Source organism: Saccostrea cucullata, unplaced genomic scaffold (genome assembly GCF_032062105.1).
Source record: "Saccostrea cucullata isolate Sc308-1 unplaced genomic scaffold, CSIRO_AGI_Scuc_v1 ctg14464, whole genome shotgun sequence".
Taxonomy (NCBI): domain Eukaryota; kingdom Metazoa; phylum Mollusca; class Bivalvia; order Ostreida; family Ostreidae; genus Saccostrea; species Saccostrea cuccullata.
In genome coordinates, this window is record NW_026928715.1 from 330 (window position 1) to 14,594 (window position 14,265).

Consider the following 14,265-nt stretch of genomic DNA (forward strand, 5'->3'; position numbering starts at 1 on the left):
ATTACACTTTTAGTGCCAATTCAACATATTCTAAAAATGTTTTCATCTGTAAACCTTAATTTACTAGGTGTGTTTTGTCCATATTTGTAATTTTATTGAAATATTACTAATATTTTCAAAGTCTAGCTATTTCATTTTCCAGTTCTTTGGAGAAAAAATTAGAATTACCCACTTTTCTAAACTTGTGACATGATATTAAGTCTCCTCCAAAGAAAAAATTTGTTTGTATCATCTGTCCTTAAGTACAGCTGGGCTCAAGGCCATTGCCAGAGACATAGTTTTTTACTTATTTATACTTAGGATAATATGATTACACTGGTTACTATAGAATACTAGTATGACAATACATATTGTAAATTTGCTGCATACTTGATTCATTATCTGCTCAGAAGATAAGAAAAGTCCTTAAGTATTTATTGTGAAACTGACTGCTGGAGATTGTTTTGTATATGTTTTGTAGGGGAGTGAAAGTACACAAAAGGAATCAGGAAAAGAGAGTCCCACCAACGAATCCCTAGAGGTATCTGACAGTGATACTGGGACCCCAACAGTATCGTTTCCAAAACTTCGTCGCAGGAGGTTGCATTTGGTAATGCTTTCTTATTATAATATGTTCTCCCACAAAGTTTCAGAGTTATGTAGGAATCACCATGTCCATCTGTCCACACTGTCAGTCCCTATGTCTTTCCTGTTGAGAAATTTGTGTAAGCCTAGTACGTTTTCTTCAGGAATAAAATATAGGGATGTGTTATTTAATAAGGTTGGCTCCTGATATTTAGTCTTAAACTTTTTCTCAAGTATATTTTCAGTTTCTAAACACATAGGTGAACTAAAATTCAAATCAACAAATGGGTGTCAGTATGCTTCTTTGGGCATTATAGTACATTTAATATGACCTTTTTGCAATGAAATTTGCGTTTTCAAAAAAAAATTACAACTTAGATGTTTTTCTACATGATTTTTTTTTTCAAATAAAGTATGGAAGAAATTAAATTATAAGTCTTTTTAAAATAAGACACTTTAAAATTTTTACAAAGAACAAGAGTCAAATTGCTTCACATATTCAAAGATTTGACCTTTCTGCACTCAAAAATGTTATATTTCTTGCATTGAAAATTAAATAAGCATGAGAAAATTATTTTAAAGTCTAAAACTTTCTAAAAGTTTTGTGGAATTTAAGAAGAAAGGTCAAAGTTATCTTAAATATTCAGAAAAGAACATCATTTTGAATATTACTAAAAAGTGTCAATTTTATGTTATAATTGGCTCAATTTTTTCCTGGACTTTAAGAATATATTCACTAAATATGCATATTTGTCATAATTCATTAAAAGAATTCAAAATAAATAAATAAATATTTCAGAACCATCATAACAAATATCACTGCACAGCTTTGTGTGCAAACATCTAAGTTGTAATTTCTGATAAAGGAAATAGGAATCTAAAATTATCAGTACTGTATATATACTTAAAAGGGGAAAAAGTTGATCATTTTTTTCTTTAAAAAAAAAAAACTTTCTGGCACTAAAAATAGCTGTTCCTGGCTTATTTGTAATCCTAAATAAATCGAATTTAATCACGGGTTTTTCATTGAATATAATTCAGTCTGCATTGTATAATTCAGATTAAACATTAGAACTTGAAAATGATGCAGAATTTTAGAAATAAAGGCCCAGACCAAAATCAGCTCAAAAACTCAATATCGAACCTCCTTTAACATATCTATAATGACAGAAGCTGCAAGTTTGTACATTCCATGACATTGACCAAGTGACCGTTTCCTAGAAATTCTAAACTGTCTGCAGGGATATTAGTGCATACATTATCTTGCTTCGATCCTATTCATTTTGAAGTACCAATTGGCTTGCGCCGTTTTGACATTTCCTCTGCAATGGCTGCATTGATTTCCATGAAAATTAAAGGCAATCATTAAGATATAAGCTTTCTTGTTCACATTTTCTTAACTAGAAAACTTGATTATGTATTAAGATGAGCAGTGTAGGCCCATTTGGACCTCTTGTTTGTTTTTTTTGTCACCTGCTTAGCAGTGAGACACTTCGGGATCACTTCTCTGTAGTCCCTCTGTCATTCAATCCATCCATCTGACTCTGTCTGTCATACTTTTAAAAAAGTCGCCTGCAGGTGACACATATGTTCCTTGAACACTCTTGTCTACATATTTCATCATGAACTCTGCCCTTTATTGAGCTTTCTCAGTATGAAGGAAAGGTGGTTGAGCAACCATGATATTCTCATTTTCAGAAATTTTGTTCCTGAAGCCATAGATAAAGTTTCTCCTTGAAACAAATATTATATTTCAATCAGCTAAATTGTAATATTTGTACAACCTTATTCTAATTTTTATGCGTAGATATAAAATTTATTCAATATCACAAGTTACCTGATGGTATCTGCTTGACTGGTATGTTTCAGTAAAAATTGTAGTGTTGCATTTTGTAAGAATGCTATTAGTCTTTTATCCCAAAGTGCAACATTAGAAAGATTAATAAGCTAATAGAATAATCATTATTTTGTAGAATCGTTCATCGAGCCTTTCAGAAAGATCCACTGACACGCCGAAGCCATTACATGAAATGTGTTCATCAGATGTCGTTTCACAATGTGTAAGCAGCTCCCTTCCTTCAAATCCATCTTGTACTTCACCCGAGTCAATACAATCAACTGTACAACCAGGGCATTTACATACTGTAGAACCAGGTCCATCATCTTTGTCCTCTGCGACTGCACCAGAGCTCATCCCATCAAGTTCTAGAGAGCAGGGACCCATTGTTATTTTACATGAGCCTTCTCATGAAAGTGAAGAGTTCTTTGATCATGAGCTGCAAGCAGTTATTAGACAGAGTTTGGAGAGTACAGAGTAAGTGTCCTTTTGACTATTGTAAGCAATGTTTAACTAACCTTCATAAATTTAAATAGCATTTGGCTTGTCGGTTCCATCATCAATTTGGAGTTATGATGTCTATTACTAAGGTGGCCATTGTGAGGTGTAAGTTGGGGGAAAATATATCTTTACGAGGGCTGTTCGAAAATTATTGAGACATTGTGTATATTTTTCTTTCTAATGAACGTCTTTCAGTAAAAATTAGCATATACGTTTGACATACAGTAAGAATAAGTAAAAGCAAAAAATATTTTACAAATATTGAATATTTCCTTTCCAATGGTATTTAAATGCGACAATAGTAGGGGTATCCGGAGCAGTCACAAAATCAGACATTGAAAATATGTAACACCAACATTCCAACTCGACGTGGACCTATCCCATATCGAAAATAAATATAAAAATAATAGATTAAAATAATACAAAAATAATACAAAAAAAGTATATTTTTAATGACCAAATTTGGAACCCTTTTTATCTTGGTTCCAAATTAGGTCAAAAATAATACACTTTCTTAGAAATGAAACACAAAAAAATATATTTTTAATATACTTTATTTCTCAGTAAAAATACAAAAATAATACACTTGATGTATTTTTTCTGTACTCTTGTATTTTTTCTGTATTAAATCCTTATCCAAAGTACAAAAATAATACAATTTAGAGAAGAACTAAAAAATACAAAAATAATATAAAATGTATTAATTTTGTATCAGTCTATTATTTCTGTATTATTTGGAGCACCTTGAAAAAAAAATAGGAAAATAATACAAAATGTATTAATTTTGTATCAGTCTATTATTTCTGTATTATTTGGAGCACCTTGAAAAAAAAAATAGGAAAATAATACAAAATGTATTAATTTTGTATCAGTCTATTATTTCTGTATTATTTGGAACACCTTGAAAAAAAATAGGAAAATAATACAAAATGTATTAATGTTGTATCAGTCTATTATTTCTGTATTATTTGGAGCACCTTGAAAAAAAAAATAGGAAAATAATACAAAATGTATTAATTTTGTATCAGTCTATTATTTCTGTATTATTTGGAGCACCTTGAAAAAAAAAATAGGTAAAGAATACAAAATGTATTAATTTTGTATCAGTCTATTATTCCTGTATTAAAATCGATTTTAAAACAAAAAAAATCTAAAAATAATACATTCTGAAAGATACAAAAAAAATACATTTAGGAGTCCAAAAAAGGTACAAGAATGATAGGAAAAAAGTACATAAAAAAGCTTTAAATAATACAAAGCAGTGCCTAGAAAAGTACTAAAAACGTGAAAAACTTGTTCTTAAATGCAGCTTTCAATCAGATTTTAAAGAGAAATGGCTTTAGATTACTGATTTAGTTACTTTTTGTGCAATAATCTTGATCTTTTCTGTCTTACATACAGTATTCACTCTTCAATTGTCCTCATTTCTACGTCATGTTTAATCAATCTTATTGTCTTTGTAAATTGTACATTTATAATGAGATATGAATTCAAAAGTCTAGATCTTCTCTCTGCTTTGGGGTTTCTTTTGCACAGCACTTTACTTTGTTGAAGAAGTACATCTCCAGTTTTCTCACTGTCATCCTGCTTGGTCCTGCATAATCTTAGACTACAAAATAGAATATCAAAATGTACTGGGGTATATCAAAAATAGATGCACAGACACACACAAAAAGATATCTTCACATGATTAGCTGATATTGTCATTTGTCAATGTTACACACCTGTAATGCTTCAAGGGGTAGGGTGGGAGGGTGGGTGGGTGGGTGTCCTATTCCTCTATAACTAATCAGCTTTTCTTCTTTGGCTCTGCAGAGGCACTCAAACTGTAAAAGTAATGATACTGATAAATGTTTTGCAGAACAGGTAGAAATACAGACCATTAAAAAATGAAAATATAAAACTGTCAATACACCTCATTGGAATTGGGGTGGGGTGGGGGGGGGGTCATTTGATTTGAAATCTTAAACTGATATTGGGGAAGGGAAATATGGATCATCATATATTGATATAAAAAATAATTAGTTTGTGCCAAAAAAAATCTTTCTTGCCACCTTCTTCTCAAGTCATTTTTTTAAATAATTATAAGTATGCTAAACCATAAATCCATGAAGCTTAGTTGCAATGATTACCCCCCCCCCCTTTCACTTTTCAAAATTTAAATGGTTGTATGCCAAGATGATATTATCTGTTATTATTCCATGTTTAGGCCTGAGGGATAGGGTGAAATTAATTTTTAAGTCATTTTTGGTCCATATAAATAATATCATTTGCCATTGAACATGTTGAAAGCCCGTAATTATCCATACAATTCAAGATAGAAAGTAGCATAACAAAACTCTCTTTTGCCACAAATCCAACATGTCCAATATATCTGCATTCAATTTGACCTACTATGAATTGGTTATAAAAGATATTATTAACATTTATTAATCTACATCTCACATTTTCAAAATTGAAACAACTGTGCTATTTTATGTAAAAATTCTTACCGCATATGGCGTTGTTTACACCAGGAAAGCCAGGGCATGATGCTTGAAAAACGCCAACCTCCTTCCGTTTTCGCTTTTCTTTGTTTATAAATGTGATCCATGCTAACATGCTGTAGCTAAACATCTATTTTCTACCAATTTCATCGGCGAATATTAGCTAAATTTTATTAAACATCACCTACTCTCTCAATTCGGTTTGTCGATCTATTTTTCAAAATGGCGTGGGTAAATTACCGTTAACCAATCAGAGAAAAGCAAAGAAAAATTTTAAAATCTGACCAATCAAATAGCTCCTTATTTACGAAGATTGACGATTTTTAAATATAAAATATTTTTAACAGTCTAAGGAAATGTATTTATGTACGAAGTCTAATAAGTAGTATGGAATCAATTTAATAAACCCTTGATCATTACTAGAATAATTATTAGGAATCATTTCTTATAATCGTTATTTTTGACTTTAAGAAATTTTCCGATTACAGATGAGAAAGATTTCTGGTCAGCTATATTGTTTTGTTTTTGTTTTTTTAATTATACAAGTTGACCTGTAAAGTAGACCATAAAGTTCAAGAAGAAGGATCAATTTAGTGTTAAATCTAAAGCAAAATAACAAGGTATAGAGCCATGCCCCCTTTTCTCGGCGCCATGTCCTTTTTTCCTAACAAAAAATTAATAAATATTCCCAGTGTAGGCAATATTCCTTAGCTGTTCTGTTTATTCAGTGCATACTGATAATCTCTCTTGTTTACATAACGCAACCAAGTGTGAATTCACGACAGGAAATCACTTCACGCTTGAACGCAGCACACAGCCACCTGGCTAATTAACATGCCTCAGGGTAGAAGATTTAACTTGAGAAACTGTCATTTGATTGCATTGATTATGCAAGAATTAGCCCAAGATCAAACATAATTAACTTGTAAATTATTAACTAATTAAAATCAGGATCGTTTTTTTTAAACTGAGAGTAGAATTAAACACAGAGTTGAAGAAAAACTGATATTTTATCTGAATAAAAACAACTTACTTTGTACCAAAAACTGAATGTGATGTGACAAAAGGCTAAAAACAACAACCTAAGTTAGTTTCTTTGAATGTACTGATAAATTTGACAAGCTGAGGGTCAATGTTTCTTATTTAAACCATTTTTTTTCAAAACAAATTTATACATGGCATTAATTTTTTTTTTTTGGGGGGGGGATCAATTTTCACTTGATAATGTTGGTAGAATATTTTCCAAGTAAAGAGAATAGTCTCTACATGTATTTTCCAACCCCCCCCCCTCCTTCCCTGGAAAAAAGTATTTTCGTTGAATGTTTAATTAAATTGACAGTACTACTACACAAATAACACAGTCCAAGCAGGTTAAAAAAATTAATACTTCCAAACTTTAATAATTTTTGCACATGTTTCAGCTAACATTCTCTAGTGTAAATATCTATCTTAAACACACTGATAATTTAATTAGGAAACCTACTACTTGCACATCCCTTTCTAGACTTGAACATTGTAAGCTTATTTCTTGAAATTTATTTAGGATAATTTGAATATGATTCCCTCTGAGTGAAAAAAATGCACATATATACTAAAATCTGAAGAAAACATCGTATGCATGGTAATAGCTAGTTGGGACTTTCCATGTGCACAGGTAAATCACGTAATTTCTGAATTGTAGTATGATGCAATCATTTGTTAGCCTGCAAGACCACCTGTTGTGTGATAGATCTAAACACGTGAAAGATGTAAACCCGCTGAAAAGTTAATGTAAACCCGCTGTAAAATCTTCATGCCCAAGATGGAAATATTTCTCTGGATTACCACTGATTGAGATTAACATAAATTTTAGTACCAATTAATTATTTAAGTTCTAGATAATCGGATACCAAGATTCCTGAAAAAAAAAAGTAATATAAATTTTCTAAGTACCGGGTATGCTATAAACTTATAAAAAAAAAAAGCAGCAGACATTTTGCAAGGAATTTCTCTAAAATTTATAAAGTTCATAAAGACAAATGTAAATAGAAAATATGTCTAAATTTACCCCCCCCCCCCCCAACAACAAAAAGAAATAGAGACCAAATATATGGAATTTTCTGTAAATGTACTAAAATCAAATTTGAGACAAAAAATACTGACCGTCTTTCTGTAAAATTACCAAGTCCAAATTTAATATAAAAATAATACAGACAAACTCTGTAAAATTACTAAGTCTAAATTTGATATAAAAATAATACAGACAAACTGTCTGTAAAATTATTAAGTCCAAATTTAATACAGAAATGATACAGTCTAACTGTATAGACTTTTCTGTAAAATTACTAAGTTCAAATTTGATACAGAAAAAATACATCTGGAAAAAATTAAGTCCTGAAAAAATACAAAAATAATACACTGAAAATAATCTAAGTCCAAAAAAATACAAAAATAATACACTGAAAATAATCTAAGTCCAAATAAATACAAAAAAAATACACTGTACAAAATCAAAGTCAAATTTTAATACAAAAATGATATACTGAATTTTTTGTGATAGGAAAATAATATATTTTTTCTGTATTATTTTAAGAAAGTACAAAAATGAATGTATTAAAAGTATATTAAAAATATACTTTTCTGTATTATTTTTTGATATGGGATAGTAAGAGCGAAAATAATTCAGTTTATGAATATAACTTTTCAGCTTTATTTCAAATTCATTTTGTGCAACTTTGTTAGAATTTAGATCAGGAATATGAAGATTATAAAAAAAATTAAGCTCTGTAATTTAATCTGCTAGGAACGAAAAAATGGATTTTGACGTCAAGGGTTGAGCAGCCAGCATACCTTAAATTTTGTGTAATGCAATGTAGAACTCTTTTCAAGACTGAACGACCTGCTAAAACAATAACAACGATGCGTAAGGGTTTGTTATTTTATTGGTACATATATACATTTTTTTTTTTTTTTTTTTTTACAATTAATTCAACCAGATTAAATCAAAAGCTCCGGACGACCATCAGTTATTACAAACGGTAGTAATGCAGTACTAATATTGTTGATCTGCGTTGCATAAATAGGCGCTGATTCTAAGTCATCCTTCCCCACAAATGAAAATTTTACACTGGGGTAGCAACAGCTCACATTTTTAAAGAATAGTTGAAGGAAAGAGACTGTTTGATTTTTGTAATGTTACAGTGCAGGGAACTAATTTTGTTACATAAACCAGCATCAGGATCAGGATAGAACTAGCATCAGCATCAGCATTTAAAAAAAACAGCATTACTTGGATCAGCATCAGCAAGCAAAGGATAGAACTAGCATTGACCAAAGTGAAAACAGATAAAGGAAAGTCATTTAATACAAATTACAAATAAAAATTACTCCAATAATTAATTTTAATGGCTTAAAATAGCGATGCTGTTTTTGAATTATCCACTTCCGGCAGGATAATCCTACTTTCGGTAGCATTACTAGCTTTGACCTAGTTTCAAACCAGCATCAGGATAAGGATCAAACCAGGATCAGGATAAGGATAACTAGCATCAAAATCAGCAAGCAAAGGAAGCATCAACATCAGCAAGCATAGGAAGCACCAAAATCAGCATTGATGCTGTAACAAAATTATTTCCCTGCACTGTATATGTAATAAACAAAGAAGGCAAAGTATTAAACATTTCCCAGACGTTTTACATACTAAACCGGCTGACGTGACGTTAAATGATGTAGCGATGCTGCTCCGGGTCATTAGACATATGCATGTTTATCATTTCACCGAAACTTTTCTCATTATCATAGGAATTAGAAATTTTGCATAAGTGTCATATTTGTTCTTTCTAAAATGTTGATGAATTTTCATGAAATTATCTCCGTCCTTTATGAAGTAAATGTAATTGTCTCAATAATTTCCGAACAGCCCTCGTATTACAGTCAAACATACCTTAAAATACTACATGGTTTTAAAAAATATGATTTTAAAGGCCACACTTTTCAAATTGTACAGGTACTTAATTTAATTAGTAAGAAATTAACCTGGATTTAAGGACCAACTGTCTTTTGAGACCACTAATTTTAGTTCAAAATAGATTTGACTCTTCTTCTTCCATTTCCAGCCTTATCATGCTTATGATAGTTAATCACAATGAATTTCAACCACAGACTGTTTCTGAGACAAGGATTTAAATTCCCTGTCTGGCAATGTCTTGATAATTGAGGTTATATTTTTTAATCTATCTTTTCCAAGACATTTATGGGAAATATAATTCTAAAACAGATATGTGTGTCCTTAAGAAATATGACTTGGTGATTCTCCAGAACATTCAAGATGTAATGTGTCTTGATTTTCTCGTATAGAAAGTTTAGATAGTTGATGACACTAAACAATAATTTCAGATATATAATTATACCCCCGCTCCAAAGGAGAAGGGGGTATACTGTTTTACCCTTGTGTATCTGTCCGTCTGTCTGTCTAGCTATCTGTTTTGGAGTCCTTGAAGGTTTCCATCTGTCTGTCCTTCCATAACAAATTTTTGTCGCAGTTTTCTCTGCAACTACTAATTGCAGATACTTGAAATTTTAACACAATCTTCTCTGAGGCATGCATGGTGGGATTTATTTTTATATGAATCTGATTTCAAAATCAGAGAGGGGGTATTACTAGTGAGCATTGGCTCACAGATTTCTTGTTACATTTGCATGTATTTAGTTGTTTCTTTCATATATTTTCTATAGACCAGAACCATCACTTCAAGGAATCATGACATGGTGGATGAAGAAGACATTAGTAAAGGATGTGCTACCTACTGAAATTGTGGTTTGCAGAGGAAAAATCTTGCAAAGCACCTTGAGAGTTGTCTCACGTAAAAACTTTGATTTTAGCCATCCTTTCAACATTATTTACAGTGGGGAAATAGGTGATGATCTTGGTGGCCCTAAAAGAGAATTTTTAAGGTACATTTGTGGTTTGCTCCGAGCTTATAGACAATTATTACCAGAAATATCATATCTGATCAACTACATCTTAAAGCATGGAATTTTCGATGAAAGTAGATGTTAAATTAGACAAAACATTTTTGCAATTTAAAGATCTATTGCAGCAAAGAATTTGTCTAATATATACAGTGGAAATTGCATATCGCAACAGCTTTAGGGACATTGATTCTGTCTGGATATGCCATTGATCTGAAAATACCTATATAATAAACGTACTTCAGTATCATTAAGCTTATGGGGACAAACCTATCACACATTTCACTGAAATTTTGCATGTTTAGCAATCAGAAAAGCAGATCTGTTCTGACACTTTCAATGAAACGGGAGAAGCAAGTGTTAGCAGATATCATATAGTGGTGTTTATTGCTAAACACAATACTTTATATATATATATATATCTTTAAAAGCAACTTTCTTTCATTAGAGAGCTGATGATGGAAGTTCAGAATACAATTTTAGAAGGGTCAGATGCAAACAAGGTCTTTAAACATAGCATTGACCTCCTTCACAAGGAAACTTTCCAGAGATGTGGCAGTCTTGTTGCTTGGAGCCTTTTGCATGGGGGTCCAGGGCTGCCTGTACTCGATAAACACGTCTATACTTTGATGAATGGATCAGACATTGATGATGTGGATGTAAATATCATTGCAGACTTTGATGTCAGAGCCCGACTTCTTCAGGTAATCATGATTTTAAGCTGTTGTGCATCCCACAAACAAGATTTGGAGGGTATGTACAGAAACCACCCTGTCTGTCTGTCTGTCCATGAGTTTGGCTGTTTCATTTGTGTCTGGGTCAGGTATCTTGGATGTACTTAATACTTCATGCAATTGTGCCATAATCTTGACTCAGGTCGTTTGACCAATGTCAAGGTCACTGTAGACTTGAAATTTATGATGAAATTTAAAACCTTTGAGATGGCAGATGATGGGTGTACTAATAATGTACTGTTTTAAATAAATTAAACACACACATTGACAAAGTTATATACAGTAAACATGAATATGTACACAGTTATGAAGCGATGTCATGAAAGGATTCATATCTTTGAAAACAAGAATGTTGAGCATTTTGTCTTTAAAGAGTTTAAGGTATCAGAATATCATATCATCTGAGGAGTATCATTCCAGGCAGTTGCTCCTGAATATTGTAATGAGTTTTCTTACGATTTATATGTTAGGTCTTGGTAAAAACATTTGATGTGTTAAATGTTTTGAGATATGCTTTCTTTGCAATACATGTATTAATTACCTTTAAATATCTTAGATTCAGGATGCATCAACAGAAGACCAATTTAAAGAGGTAATCAACAATGATTGGATTCTAGACCATGGCCTTGCTCCCCACAATTTGAAAATGGAAAGAACGGAAGGGATGAGATATTGAAAATTCTTTTCAAGAATGAGATATATTACAGGTAGGTGATCACTAAATAATTCACCAATATAGTTTCCAATGAATCATTGCATGCAGTAGAGTAGGGCCAGGAGCACTATATAAGAAATCTGAATTAATCTTTGTAAATTCATGATGGGAAATGTATTCGGTTAATCTATTGTCCATATATCCTTTCACTTTGATGGAACGGCACATTCTAGAGGTTTTAGTGTAGCTCTGATAGACAACTGATACACCTTCTAGAATGGGTAGCGAAAAGGGTTAGATTAGTGCACAGATGTTGATGATGAAAAGGCGATGTGAAGGTGATACGTACATTGCGTAATGATGTTCAAGGTCACAAGTGTATATATACATGTATTAACTAAACAAACTCTTTTGTAAGTCAAATTCTTAACACAAAGCAGCACAGTAGTATGTTATAGTACTTCTTTCATTTTCATTTTCAATATCATGGTTTATTCATTCCTTTATATGATTGTAGTGCAAAGGTTAGCACTAAAGGCTTATTGGAGCTTATTAATATTATTTTCTTTTATCAGAGTGCACAGTGAAATTTCACAGTTTATTGATGGGCTGGACCAGGTTGGGAATTTTGCTAAAGCTATTGCTAAAGCCCCTGAGGCCTTGGAATGTCTGTTTGTAGCAGCAAAATCATCCAGCTTGACATTTAGTGGATTGAGGAAACTTTATGACATAGAGTACAGTCCAGCAGGATCAAACAACCGTAGGAAAGAAGATGAAGTTATTTACTGCTTTGAAGCAATGTGTGCCGACTGTGAAGGTAAAAACAAGAATACATCATTAACAGCTTTTGTACATGCCTGGGTTATTTTTTGAAGGATATATGTACCATAACATTTATTGAATAAGTATATATATATCATTGAAATAAGATGAGTCTGTTTGTCCATCTGTCTGTCACTTTCAATAATGGAGCATCTCTTGTTCACCATACATGTAAGGTCTTTCATATTTACATACTTATTATTTATGACAAGCCCTTTCTATTGGGACCATTTCTCAAGGTCACAGGAATGTCAAGGTCATGGAAGGAAACATTCATGTTCCTTTAAACACTCATTTTCTTCATAAATACGCTTATACCTTTTATGTTTAAACTTATTGTTCTCTGACTTATCTTAAATATAAAGATTTGGGGGAAACTAGATTTTGGGCTGTCTTTCTGTCTACCTGTTTGATTCAGCAAAAACTTAGAAAATGATCATTACACTTGATCCATCAAAAGTAGGGCTTTCCTATTTCACCTGTATGCTTTGTTCTGAAAAGACCTTTCCATTAAAGTAGGATTGGGGCAAAGGTCAAGAAGTAGGACTTGTTGCCAACTTTGGGCATGATTGCTTCACAAACTTATTGATTTTAAATAACCATGCCAATCATTTTATATAGAGAACAAGTTGGATTATCAAAAATAATATTATAATTGCAATAGACCTAGATTTGTATATCACAGCTTTGTACCTTAAAAGGTTAAAAATAGTCATTTGACTGCCTAATAAGTGTACTTTTTGTCCCAAGCTAAAAGTGTGTGTTAGATATAAATATTTCACAAAGGTTAAAATGAGTGCCTTATTTATCTTAATTATCCTCGGATACTTGTCATTTTGCTCCTGAAAGTACTTTCAGCATAACATGCTCAAAATGAAAGGTATTTCCTGGAGCAACTTTAAGTTATCCCAGGGTAATTACAGTGTTAAATATACTAATTTTGATAACTATTTAGTAGGCCACCACAAAAAGATAAACAACATAATAGTTTCTTTCTAAAACATGAGTCTATTTTACTTTTCAGCTAACATTATAGAAGTTACACTGAATGATTTGCTTGCATTTTGGACTGGCGCGGCTGAAGTTCCTCCTTTAGGATTTGACAAGAGATTGAAAATATGCTTTACAGACAGCGATAAATACCAACTCCCAGTTGCACATACATGTGGTTTGGAAATTCATCTGTGGAGAGGATATTCTGATCCTGATAATTTTAGGGATGATATGGTTACAGCCATTCGATGGGGTGGAGGATTCTACTTAGCATAAGGCGTATGGTGTTTTTTTTATTATGTGTGCCAGTAAGTTTTCTTAATGTAGAACAAACTTGCTTTTTGCTTAGATGATGATAAGCTATTGAGTGTTTTTTCAAAGCCAAGTTAACTTAGCAACTATGCACACTTTTTTAGTACATCATAGGACTGGGCATTCATGACTTGTTGCTACATGTATACAGGCATTTCAGTTGTATACTATATTGTGTGCATGAACAGCTTCGTTTCTTTAGAGAACTAAGACTTAGTGAATTTTTCTGTCATGGTTACAGTTTTGAGGTTATGATATTTAACATTATATTCTTGAGAAAAAGAAATGTTATGAAAAGGCATGACTTTTTGGTTTACTATTTTGAAGAATTTTATTCCAATGGACATTTATAACACATCAAAAATGACACAATTAGTTTTCCCTTTTTTATCATTTTTAAAATCAAAATGC

General features: G+C 31.8%; 1 long non-coding RNA gene and 1 pseudogene across 1 annotated transcript; one reads left to right on the forward strand and one right to left on the reverse strand.

Moving 5' to 3' along the window:
* Positions 1 to 460: 460 nt before the first annotated feature.
* On the forward strand, positions 461 to 13,964 carry LOC134278531 (uncharacterized; annotated as a pseudogene).
* Positions 4,081 to 5,668, reverse strand: LOC134278532 (uncharacterized). Its single transcript, XR_009994466.1, has 3 exons — positions 5,395 to 5,668; positions 4,627 to 4,728; positions 4,081 to 4,511 (listed from the first exon to the last, which is right to left on the reverse strand). It is a non-coding gene; the product is annotated as an uncharacterized LOC134278532 (long non-coding RNA).
* Positions 13,965 to 14,265: the final 301 nt, after the last annotated feature.